Genomic DNA, 13,052 nt, shown 5'->3' with positions numbered 1-13,052 from the left:
TATAATCGACCGAGATAAGTATAGGCACTAGCTATAGCGCTGCGAAATATGCTGGTGCACAGGTTCGGACAATTAATGTCGGTGTGATAAGAAGGCTGTTTTCGTGTACATAGATAAGGTAATTCGGTGTGGGACTGTGGGCATTGTGTTTCAAAGAATAATTAACTTCAGTATACTACACGGGCTGGTAGGCAAGCAGGCAGACATAATATAGGTACGCGGCGGCGCTGCATCGTTATCCGGGTGCCTAGGTTTTTATATACATTACGTACTATGTAGAGTATACTAGGTATGTCATTGCTGTTGGCGATAACGTAATAGTGCAACTTAGTACTTACACCCATCATCATATTATTAAAATATACGATAAACGTACGGTTATCGTTGTCCGTTGATATTGTAAGTTGGACAATAATGGTCTGAAACGACCCGATAAAAGAGGATTTCGTAGGTTGATATAGTATTTTTACACGGGGCGTGGATCACGAGAGTAAACCACACTTAAAGCCACATGACCCCAGCGTGATAGAATCAAACAGAATATTTGATTTTTAGTCGTGAGATAATCGCGAATGTGGCGTGGTAAACTCTCGTGTACACCGAGGTTTACAGCTTTACACGCCTCACGCTGCACCCTGCGCGAAAAGGACTGCCGGAGGGTGTGAAGAATAGCCTTTGAATTTGAACTACAGGGCGACTATTTTGGTACAATTTTTGTACCTCCCCGAGACGGCGGCGATCGGTATTAAAATATATTACGGTCGACGAAGAAACACAACGGCGCCGAAGCAAACGATAATACTACCTATCGTATATTTACTACTAGCCTACAATAAATTGGATGAAAACTAACAATAATATTAATAACAGCTTTACAGCTCGTATACCTGTAACTGCGTACATGTTTCGTGCCCTTTTGGCTCTAACTGTCGTGTTGCGATACTGCGGATGTCCTCGAAGTATCAGCCGGTCGAACGATTTGCAAGTTAACGACGTTTTAAGTTTTTAACCGAATACTGGTAAAAAAAAAATTCCAGTAATAATTGTTTAAATGATTATTTCAAACGAACGGAAAACTTAGACGAATAAACGAGCATTATACTAAATAATATTACACCGTACACGTATACGAAACGTACAGCCTTCGGAGGTTTTTATCGTTCTTTATCGAACGCATATACGAATGAACCGATGCAGTGCGCGGTGGTTTGGGCACGTTAATCTAATCTCTTAATAGGTTACAGAATAATCAGATAGATGGTTCTAATCTAACAGTTTGCTGATGAATAATAAAAACCTAAGAAAAAAACTCGTTAAATTGTTATTCTTCATCATCGACGTACACACACGCTGCACAGAAACTGTTTTCGTACTACACGATTTTAATAACTATATTATAATAACGAAAGCATCAAATAATAATGTTTAATATTTAATATGGCCAATGGATAATGTGGTGGCCGTCCACTCGTCCGTTTGACCTTTGCGTCTGTCCGTTGCGGATTATTTTGGACCAGCCAGACGAGAGATGTCTGATAAATGAACGGACAAAATTCGTTCAACCCTTTACGTAGGGCGTGTGTATTATAAAATTATAAAAATAATATAATATTATAATACCAATCATACGGGTATAACAACTTCGTAATTAAAATACGGGCTTATTAACATTATTTCAATGATTAATTCGCTTTTCGTATTTATTGGATCGAAGTATCGAACGAAAGAGTTTTGGCAAACTGACAGGTCATTGGTGATTTTCCTGGGATTTGGGGTTATGTTTTACCGTTGTTTATTAACTTTTTTCACATAATTTCCATCTTTATAGAGGTTTAAATCATTATTTTGTAGGACGAGCATAATGTTCTTTAACCAATCAACACACATTATGATTTTGTTTCTATATAATTATTAATTATACATAGCGTGAGCCATGAGGTCCAAAGTAACAATGTTCGATATGTGTGCAGTACCTTTTAAATTATAATATGTTTAAACTAATGATATTTGATCGTACGATTAACTGAAATCAGTAATCTGTAGTCGGTACAATGGGTATAATAGATTACTATATTTGATTAAGTACCCATCTATTCGATATCGAGTTTTCAAGTATTTGTACGAAAATTCTATACATCATATACATCACATACATCCTACTATATAGGACCAAGGTGGTTTTATATTTTTAGTTTTTATTTATATCAGTTATTCTGTTATTATATTAACGAAAAAAGATATCTTATCAGTAATATAATATTGTCACGTACTCCGTTGATTACAGCACGTGTTTATAATATTTCAAAATATAAATTAAAGCATTTTCTTGTGTTCGCCCAATTCTCTCTCTACTGATTATAATATATGTAATATTATCATAAGTAATTATAAAGCAACAACCACAATCTATGTAATAAGAATATGTCACACGTATTACCATTCGAAATTGATCATCGCCTATTATAAGGATCACCGATATCTAAAATATGTGCAACTTAAGATTAAGATAATCGGAGATAGAACTGTTTTTCTAAGAAATGATAAATCAAAATTATAATTAGTGTCTTAGTGTCGAGTAATAAACTCCGTATCAATATAATTCACCACGATATAATTTAAATAATCTGTAATTATATTTTTACTATCAGTTTTTAGTTTAATTAAAATATCTACCATGTTTTATTGATATTGTTTGTTTAGGTTTGGTTTTATACCATGGTAAATCGGTTCACCGCGTTTACGACATGACGTGTTAACCCGAATACAGCAATTTTCCTGTTCGACTAAAACTGGACGGTGAGTATATTTTTAAAACGACCTTATATAGCTGATACTGATCTGGATAAATATTGGTCGCATAATCTCAACTACGTATATTGGCACAATATCAGCTGTAGCGCGTATTAAAATATAATATATTATATCTATACAATTAAAATGGAGCACGACAACAACATTCTGAAATCATTCTAATTGATATTATTATTGTCTAATATTTATAAAACAACCCGTGAACACTGAACATAATATACATCATTATTATTATTATGACGATTAAATACTCTGTAACATTATGTAATAATAATAATTTATGTTCACAGATTAAAAACGACTAAACAATTGGATGCACATGAGGGTATTAACACCGGTTGTTATATTTTTTATTAATTTTTTGTCAAATAACGATAATCAACTTGACCGTTAACGATATTCTTAAACTGGACACTTTTTTAAGCGTTACATAATATTTTATAAAATCGTTTGTATAGTTGAATTAATCATGCATATTATATTTGCCGTCATATGTTATGCTTTCGTTAGATGTCCAAAAAACATATTATATACATGCGCTCGGTGCACGTAAAAACTGTTTAAAACCGAAAAATCGTATATAATATGTATATTTATACCTGTGTTTATATGTTATATATTATATAAACATATAAACGACAAGGATATGTATGTGTAGGAGGTACCCTAATAACATTTTAAAGTATGTAATTGTGTACTCGTGGCCTATTGGTATATGTTCTGGGTACTAAATATGTATGTAGATGTGTATGTGTGTGTGTAAATATGAATAAGTATGTATAATAATGTGTATAATATAGACTATATTGTTGTCTTGTATAGCGCAGACCTAATAAATAAAAACCCGTCAGTGATCTAAAAAAGGGCGAACGTGTGTCTTGGGCGTAATGATATTTTATGGTTTTGAGACAAACGCAATAAATATTGGAGTCTATTTAGGTTAGTAATAGATTAAAATGTACAGAGATTTATGTATGTCACATGTTATACAAATATACAATGTCTTCGGTTTTTTTTCAAAGAACATTATATATAAATCGCAATTACACTCATAGATTAAGCACCATTAAAATCAACAAAAAAATCAACGTGTTCCATTATTTGTCAATTCACTATAGTGATGAATTACTTTCAACTTTATAGACATTAGAAATTAAATATTACGATTTGATTCCATACTGCAGATGAACAATTGGCGTACAGCGTGCATTATTAAATATTAATGTATCATAAAATCTTAACAGTAAACAGGGATATTGAAAATGACGATAAACAATATCAGATATCATAGTATAGTATACTTATATTTACTAGGTGTAATATAATGATTACCATGATTTAACTACAATGTAATATTATTAATTTATATTTCCGATTCAAAAGATCAATAAATAAATCATTGAAGAATATTTTGTGTGTGTAAAATTAATTGATAAAGTCTGTATTATTAATTTCATAGTGGTCTGACTGGGTCTACCGAACGCTTATATTATAGTAATTAATAAATAATAAATAGATAATAAGTATATAAATTATACCTATATAGTTCATGAATAATAGCATATGAGATATTACTTGAAAATATATCCGAGTTATAATATGCATGTAATAAGTAATAATTTGATATTAATTTCAAAACCTATTTTGTGTACTTAAAGCAACTTTGTATTTTAGCAATATGTGATTGCTAATAATATGAACGTAATTATATGAATTTAGTATTTCACCTATTGATCCCAAAATCAATATTAATTATTAAACACCCACAAGTGATGAAAAAAAGAAATTGTGATTATTTTTTTATGTTTGCTTATTAAATAATTGATAATTTGGAATCAAATTTAAACATTATTTGTTGTTTGATATTTAAATTGCATCTCATCATATTATAGTAAGCACATTTCAATGATTTGCTGTAAGTCACTTAAAACTCTTGGTTTCATCTTGCGATTATCTAAGGACCTTAAACTATCTAGATCACTCAAATCCCTGTATTGTACTCTAGTTCGACCCATCTTAGAATATGGATTGGTAATCTGGAATCTTTATACGGCCACCGGTTCAAACCAACTTGAGCGCGTACAACGTAAGTTTCTGAGCTTTGTTGGTTTCTCCTTAGGTATACCACATGAACCTCATGATTACTCACCCGTTGCTGATGCTCTTGGGCTACATACCCTTTCTGACCGTAGACGTATGCTTAGCTCTAAGTTCTCCAATGATCTTATACTCAACAAAATTGACTCTCCCACCTTACTTTCCTTGATAAATTTTTAAATTCCTCCGCGCTCTACACGTTCTAATATCTCTTTCCATATTCCCAGTGTCACCGCAAATTACCAACAATACGAACCTCTCAGACGTCTAATGACCCTTCCTTCTTAGATTCTAAACTGCTATTTTCTATGCTCACAGTTTTGTTTTCAGAAGTCATAGTTGTCTGTTATACTTCTTTATTATATTGCTTACTCATTAACTACTGTTTCATGTTTATTAGTCTACTCTCTAATTGTTGTTAACTCATTAAGTTACTTTATCTCATACATTACTGTATTTACTTTGTAAACTATATCATTATCAAAAGGGATTTCCCGTATAAAAAAAAAAAAAAAAAAATACTATACACATATAATTCAAAATGTCAAATAGTTTTATAGTAGGTAAACATTATGGAGACTTTAGTAGGTATACTTATGCAATTTTATAAGTTTTATTATGAAATTATTAAACATGGTATTTTTTCAATAATAATATGATATTATCGTTGTATTTTATCAGATCAGGACGAGACGATAAATGTTTTGATAATCGATTAAAAGCCAAATCATTGTACCATGCATATAATATATTATAAGGCAAAGAAAAAAATATGTGATCATTACTACTACTATGCTTATAAGTTATAAACATTATTTATCTATAACCATTGTTTTTATCACGTTATCATGAGTATATAATTTGTAATGTGATCCGGGTATTGATAGTGTGTAGATATTGAACCGTTTGCCGTCTACGGGATTTGTCAAAATGATTATAAAATGTGACATTATAAACGACTACAGTAATGACCTAAAATAACTTGCCAAGGCCATAGCCCATAAGAAAGGTGCTTGATATTAAAATATAAATATTATATTATACATGTGTCTACGAGATATATGGTTTTTAACTATGTTTATCAATAATCTATACGAATCGTACATAATGTTGCAATTTGACAATTAGTTATTTGACGTAAGCAAATTTTAAAAGTATATCGAAAATGGATTTAAGCATCCACATATGTTATGTATACCTTTTGGTATGTATTATATGTTAAATTGTATTGTACGTTATTGCAATATCAAACAAACCGACAAGACTTCTGGCGATAGTGAGGAAAAAACACGTTTTTAAACAAAAAGAACCATTTGCAAATCTACAGACAGGTGACGCGTTTTTTATTATCTTAATACACATAAAATCACCTCGATGCTGTTTTTTAAAAGCATACCATAAATCTATAGAAAATGTATTATAATATACAGGACAAGTTTTAAGTACCTACTTCAACATCATCGGAATATTAATATTCAGCTCGAATCGAAAATGCAATGCACCTATGTCGTGTTTATACACAAAAGGATAAGCTCGTCTTCTGTTTTTAAAACTTAACTATAGTACCTATGCTGCAAGTGTGTGTGTGTGTCATTAACAGATTAACCACATACACACACAATATAGCTTATAAATAATAAACCAACATTGATATTATTAATGCACGGGCCAAGATGATTGTGTTAGGATTTAAAAATTATATACTTTTTAATCTCATTCGTGTGACCGCGCAAACCGGTCCCATCAGTAGCGTAGTGTTATTTAAATCGTCGTGACTGATTTAAAAGTTATTTGAATAACATTTTTTTTTTATAATCCGTCAACAACCAGGAAATCTAACCTAATACGATTTTAACGATATGATTGTATTAGATATTATTAACACATAGATTCTTCAGATTCTTGAATGAAACATTAATGATTAGAATATCTAACACTTTAGTTTTCAAGCTAGTTATGGGCATTTTTAATTTAAGCTATAATTTATTATATACGCATAACTTGCTTGAAAATTGAAATATCGTAAAAAACCATAATAGTAACACAGATTATTTTCTTATTATCAAGTTTCATACTAGGTTGATTCACTTTAATTTTTAAGCTAACGAAGTTAAACGTGATCTGCTGAGCGTACATTTTCTATGTTAAGCACTTGTAAGACGGAAACAACAAATGCCCATGTAACACTCTCTTAATTTTTATAATATTTCTAAAGACAGGAAAAGTTTATAATATTTCAATTTAATTTACATGAACTAGTTAGTATTTACTATTTAATAAGTATTATAATTTATGTTTTCAAAAAACGCTAATATCAAATTAATTTCATTTTAGTAAAGTAAAATACAAAACTCGTTGGTTTGAGAAAATATAATGTTACCTGCAGCTCTTTACTAATGTGATCCGCGAATACCTAACGCATGATGTATTACAAAATTACATTATTTTTAAAATCGACCAACCTAATTTGGTCGATAATAGTTTTTTAATCTTGTGTTATGTGTTGTTCAAATGAGTGATTTGCGTACTGTGACGTAACTTTGTACATCTTATGGTTATAGGTACATGTGAAGTTTAACCATGTAACATATTATAATTATAATATCTTATATGGTAGGTCAAATAAAATATTATTATTTTAATGAGTATTCATCGTGAGAATATAGAAAACATGATTTTTACTACAACATAATTATAATAATTAAGAAAAAAATCCAACAACTTTTATTGGGTCGTTAATTACAATCTTTGTTTTTTTGTCATTTTTATATTTTCTAAACCCATATACAAGGTATTTTATTCTACCTATCTGTTTATACTAATATATGCGTTATCTCGTAATACCTCACGGGATCTGGACAATCCAGTGTGCCTTCTTGAGGAATGTTAATTTTTAACGGTCACTCGCGGAAGCAAAGTCAATCTGGGGCCGTGTGACACAAACATCCTCATTCAACACAACAAACTCGTTTCGGTAAAAAAAAAAATAAACTCAAAGGCACAATAATGATGTACTAAACATGTACGATTTTAACATAGTTTCGTGATCCACAGTTTCCGATCAATAATATTATAATAACTGATTCGCTATCAGTGAAAATCGTCGGTTGCAGGAGATCAGCACCTGTGGCCGCGATAACTAGAACATGATGATGGGTACCCACTTGAAGAGTTGTATATATTTTGTAAGTCGTATAGGATAAGTATTAGTTTTTTTTATATTTTACAGCTACCGGGTATTTGTCACGTAGCCAGATTAATAAGATTTTGTGCGTGTACAATATGACGATCACCGAACCCGAGGAAAAACTTCTCTAACTAGATGAGAATAACAACTAGGTAAGCAAAATGTAATAATATTTTTAATTTACCGCATTCGAAAATTTGTGTTTGTGTGTTACTCTGTTCATAGTTTTGCAGAAAACATACAAAAAACAAAACATAAATACGGAAAATAGATAAGTTATAAGATAAACTAAAATTAAATAATAATGTAGACACATGTAGACATTTAGTAACCGTGTCCTAAAAGTACCATAACTTTATGAAATGTATATCGTGTACTGAATCAGGATAAAATCACAGAATCGATAGGATGAAATAAACCGCCATACCATAAAAATATAGCGGTAATGCTGTATAGGTACATACTTTTAACGTAAGATATTCGCTTGATATATTATTAACATTTAGCATAGCATAGGTAAGTCAAATAATAAAGTAAGTAGGTGAATCACAACAGTTTCTATATATGACTATATAAAAGAAACGATATTCTAAACTATTTTTTACACTTTTATGTTGTAAGTTATATGGGATATAATATGGGTAAACTTAATATTACTGCAGAATTTTATGAGACTAATTCGAATATCCATGAATTTCAATTTTGAGGATATCTGTAAATCCGAATAATTCAGGTATTCATATGATGCACTTAATATAATAGTATACATTATAAATATTATATAAATGTATTATACGATTATTTAATTACTTCAAAGTGTTATTATTTCTATAAAGTTTAGAATCAAAATATATCAATATTATCATTAAACAGTAAGATCACTGAACCGTTTACTTTTTTATATGGTCATATTTCTAATTAATCAATACATTTTGTAGATTTTGCAATTTTTGAATTACATAACATATCAACATAAAACAAAACTATTAAAGTTTACAATCCGATAAAAATGTTTATTACTGTTGTTACGTGTTATGGTAATTATTTAAACGTTGTCTATCTCTGTTATACTGTGTATCAGAATGACAGACTGATACTAAACAAGAGAATATGAGAGCATTTTGATGTTAATAATATTTGAAAAGACACTGAGTTTACCGAGTACAATTTAACGTACATTGCAATAAAATAATATTATATTTTACCTACTTTACCGATTATCTGGGCAGCAAACACGGAACAATCGATGCAGCGAGAGTATTTCGGTTGATTTTTTTTGTTTAAATAAGATTATAAATAATTTTAATAGTTTCAAATTTTAAAGCAATTGTCTAATTTTCAACATTACACAAATGAGAAAGACTCAACTATAATAATAATATCATATCGTTTATCACAATAACAAACTGTTAGACCACAAAATATCTATATTAATATATAATAATTATTTTGGGCATCATGATAGAAAAATAATTAAAATACTTAAAATAACTGCAGTGTAATTGCAGTATAATTGCACTATTTGCACTACACATTAAAACGATATCCTATTATTATAAATAATTAGTTGTATAAAAGCAACTTTAATAATATAATAATAATTATTATAATTAAAATTAATAACATAAGAGTATATTACTTGGTAAACACTGTGGCAGAACAAAATACAATTCGAGGTATATTGTTCGCGTCGTCACTGAGGGGGAGCCATCATCATCGAGGCGAGTTGTAGCAAAAAGTACTTCGTCAAAGCTTTCAATTTTCGACGTTGACTCGAGAAAGAGGGCGTGTGTGTGCGTGTGTGCTTGGTAAAAGTCATGGGGAAAATTACGTTGCCATAGAACCAATGGATTTTCCCGACCAATTATTAGGGTGGACGCGCAGTTCCGCCCTCGTCGCGTGCGCGTCCGCCGTTCAAATTGCTAACCTATAATACTGTTATATTATAGGGGTAATAATTAAATAATATATTATAGTATTGCGGTGTAACATAAAAAAAAATAGTCCCGTGAGGGTTCGAATTTTCTCGATTCCATCCCCCTCCCCGTCAATCGTCACACTCCGCCTACCCACACAACCCGTCACCCCTTGTGTAAGCAACCGCCTACCTGCTATAAGTATATTATACCCGCTATACCCGCAATAATCATAATATTATATAGTAAAAAGGACTTCCGTGTTTTACGTCTCGACAACCCGACTGTTTTTTTTTTACTTCTATTTTACTCATACCTACCTAAATAATATATATAGCCACCCGCGACGGTTATTGCGCGTTGCACTCGACAGAGATGAATTTATATAGCCGATGCTTATCTCGCCGGGTTGACAGTTTGAACACGGACGATACGGAATTGTATATTATTATTATTATATACTAACAAATTAATTACGATTACGATACGCCTGTTATAATATTACAAAGTACGAAAACGCACGTCTCATCCTGCCCGATAAAATAAATAATAATACCTAAAGGCTAAAATATTAATAACGATAATATGATATGTGCCACATCCTTGCGATATTTATTAGTTGCCTAGTTGATTAGGTAATTAAAATTAATAAATGACAAATAACAATTAACTCTATTATAATACATTATACTACAATAGACTAACTTTTAGTTTAAAACAAATTTTAAAAAAAACTTCTTAACAACAATATTATTTTCTGTAGACAAAAAAATAACTAGTTTCCTGATACTTTTTGGCATCGGAATTATTTAAATAAAATATAATGTTATGTAGAATGTAGATAAATGAAAATATGTAATACATTGCTAACGAAAATGTTCAATGTTTTTTGTAATCATTTTTCTGCAAGATAAAACTTGATAGTTTTCATAAATTATTTCATTACATACTCACTTAAGGTTCTTGATATTATGTAAAATATTTATTTTCGCGGAGTTACTACGCGATGTAGGTATTCATTCTCAAAATGACAAGGTTACAAGTATGAATTTTTAACCACTCTGTATAATTCGTAATTATTACTTTTAGTCAATACCTCTACTATTGTATAATAATATGTAGTGACGTTTTTCTACGGAATTCGTATTTACCATTCGAGTTAAACAGTCCAATGTTTGCCTTAACAAAATCATAATCTCTCTCATGTCACGTAAAAGTGTAAAACTAAACAATAAGTAGAGAAATCTTAAATCTTATCAACTTACTGCAGGTCACAAATAATTCTTGATATCTCGGTACGTCAGATTTAAAATTAAATCAACTCTTACTGATTATAATAAAAACAAATTTAGTAAGGATTTCTGACCAGTTAAATCATAACCCGAACAAACAAAACCTCGACTGTCTTACACAATACCTAAAGACTTACTCACACATCAATATATAATAAATACTACCTAACTCGATGTACTGTCAGTTATTGCAATGACGTTAAACTATTTTATTCTTTAACGGACAATCGCGTAAGACATTAAACCGAACAGATATACCCTTCTGAAGTATTGAAAAAACAGGTATTTTGTCACTAGGTTAAAAGTACAGATCATAATTCTAATTTCAATGTATTATTACCAACGGGCAACGAGAACTATTAGAAATAATATCGAACACATGCCACATGGAATATTCATAACGAAAATTGCTGTCGAATTCCAAAATATTTTGATAAGTCTTATTTGTATTAAAGCAGGTGAAAAGGACGATGGTAACATTATTCAAACATCAAAGGTTAAATTATTACCTATCGCTTATCAAAATAAATTAATAAAAAAACTTTTCATGATATAATTTCTGAGAAACAAACAACAAATTTATAAACTAAAAACTAATACAATTTATATAAATTATATACTATAGTTTAAAAGTACTTAACCAAGTTATACAAATCACGTGTTCTACAATTTTTTTTTATTTATTAGCTCAATGCCTATGTTAGATATTTAAATATCCAAGCTAACACAAAACATTTAGGTTTTTGCATTTTGTTGGTAAAATATAACTGTTTTAATATCCACGAACTTCTGAACTATAGTGGTATACCAGCTATATACGCCTAGGTATAGTGAACTTAACTGGAACTGCAATAGTTTTTAGATAATTATTGGTTATCTATTAAATTTATTATTTAAAGTAACAATATTGTATTGAAGAAATTTAAGAAATCGTGTAAAAGATAAATGAATGAAAGAAATAAAGTATTTGTGGATATGCTCCTGAAGTAATAAAAGTACGCTAAAAGACAAAATAAAAGCGCTAACTTATAATAATAATAATATAAATATCAAACTGGAGTAAAATATTCCTCATAAAAAAATAATAGTTTAACCACGAGGACAAAAATTAACCAGCTAATATAAAAATGTACTTCCATAAAAATAGAAATACTTACAAATTTTGGTCATGCACTTTATCTTCTCTCGAGCCGCGGTGTACGTACTGTGAGTATTCACGGCAAACGAACAACAGTATGACACAGACGACAAGACCACTAAATCGATACACGAGCGTAATTTTCGGATTAAAATTTGTTCGCATGTATATTTTATAGAACGAAACCAACGATAATAATACAATATTGGACTCGCGTACGCAAAATGACTAGTCGAGCGCGCTGCGGATCAACTGATGCCTGATGGTGGTGAAACCGTTCGCTGGCTATCGGTTTGAAGAAGTCTTAAGAGGCGGAGTCAACGCCGTCCGGCTGTCGCCATGTACGATGGATTTTACATTAATTTTCTTTTCGTCGTCTCTTTTCTCTCACCCCTTCTCCCCTCTACATCATCACACACACACACACACACACGATCTACACCGAATCGTATGTTCAAATTTTCAATATTTTTACTATTATTATTATTGTCGAAAACCGGGTCCATTAACCGGCCGATCTCGCGCTGTACCGGTAAGTGAAGAGGATTAGTGTAGAATTTTGGCTGGATGAAAAAAAATCGTATTGCACGAAATCACAATCCATCAGAGCA

General features: G+C 30.6%; 1 protein-coding gene across 3 annotated transcripts in view; it reads right to left on the bottom strand.

Annotated features, from left to right (window-relative positions):
• LOC111027785 (GATA-binding factor A-like) overlaps positions 1 to 12,729 on the bottom strand; it is a 32,020-nt gene extending 19,291 nt beyond the window's left edge. The window contains exon 1 of one of the 3 annotated variants that reach the window (XM_022306205.1): positions 12,461 to 12,729. The gene's annotated coding sequence lies outside the window, so the exon portion shown is untranslated. Of the gene's footprint in view, positions 1 to 887; positions 1,318 to 12,460 lie in introns of those variants that run through there. The other 2 variants (XM_022306207.1, XM_022306206.1) reach the window with 2 other exon arrangements.
• Positions 12,730 to 13,052: the final 323 nt, after the last annotated feature.

Source organism: Myzus persicae, unplaced genomic scaffold (genome assembly GCF_001856785.1).
Source record: "Myzus persicae strain clone G006 unplaced genomic scaffold, MPER_G0061.0, whole genome shotgun sequence".
NCBI classification, from domain to species: Eukaryota; Metazoa; Arthropoda; class Insecta; order Hemiptera; family Aphididae; genus Myzus; species Myzus persicae.
Note: the sequence above shows the minus strand (reverse complement) of the source record. Positions and strands in the feature narration are given on the sequence as shown.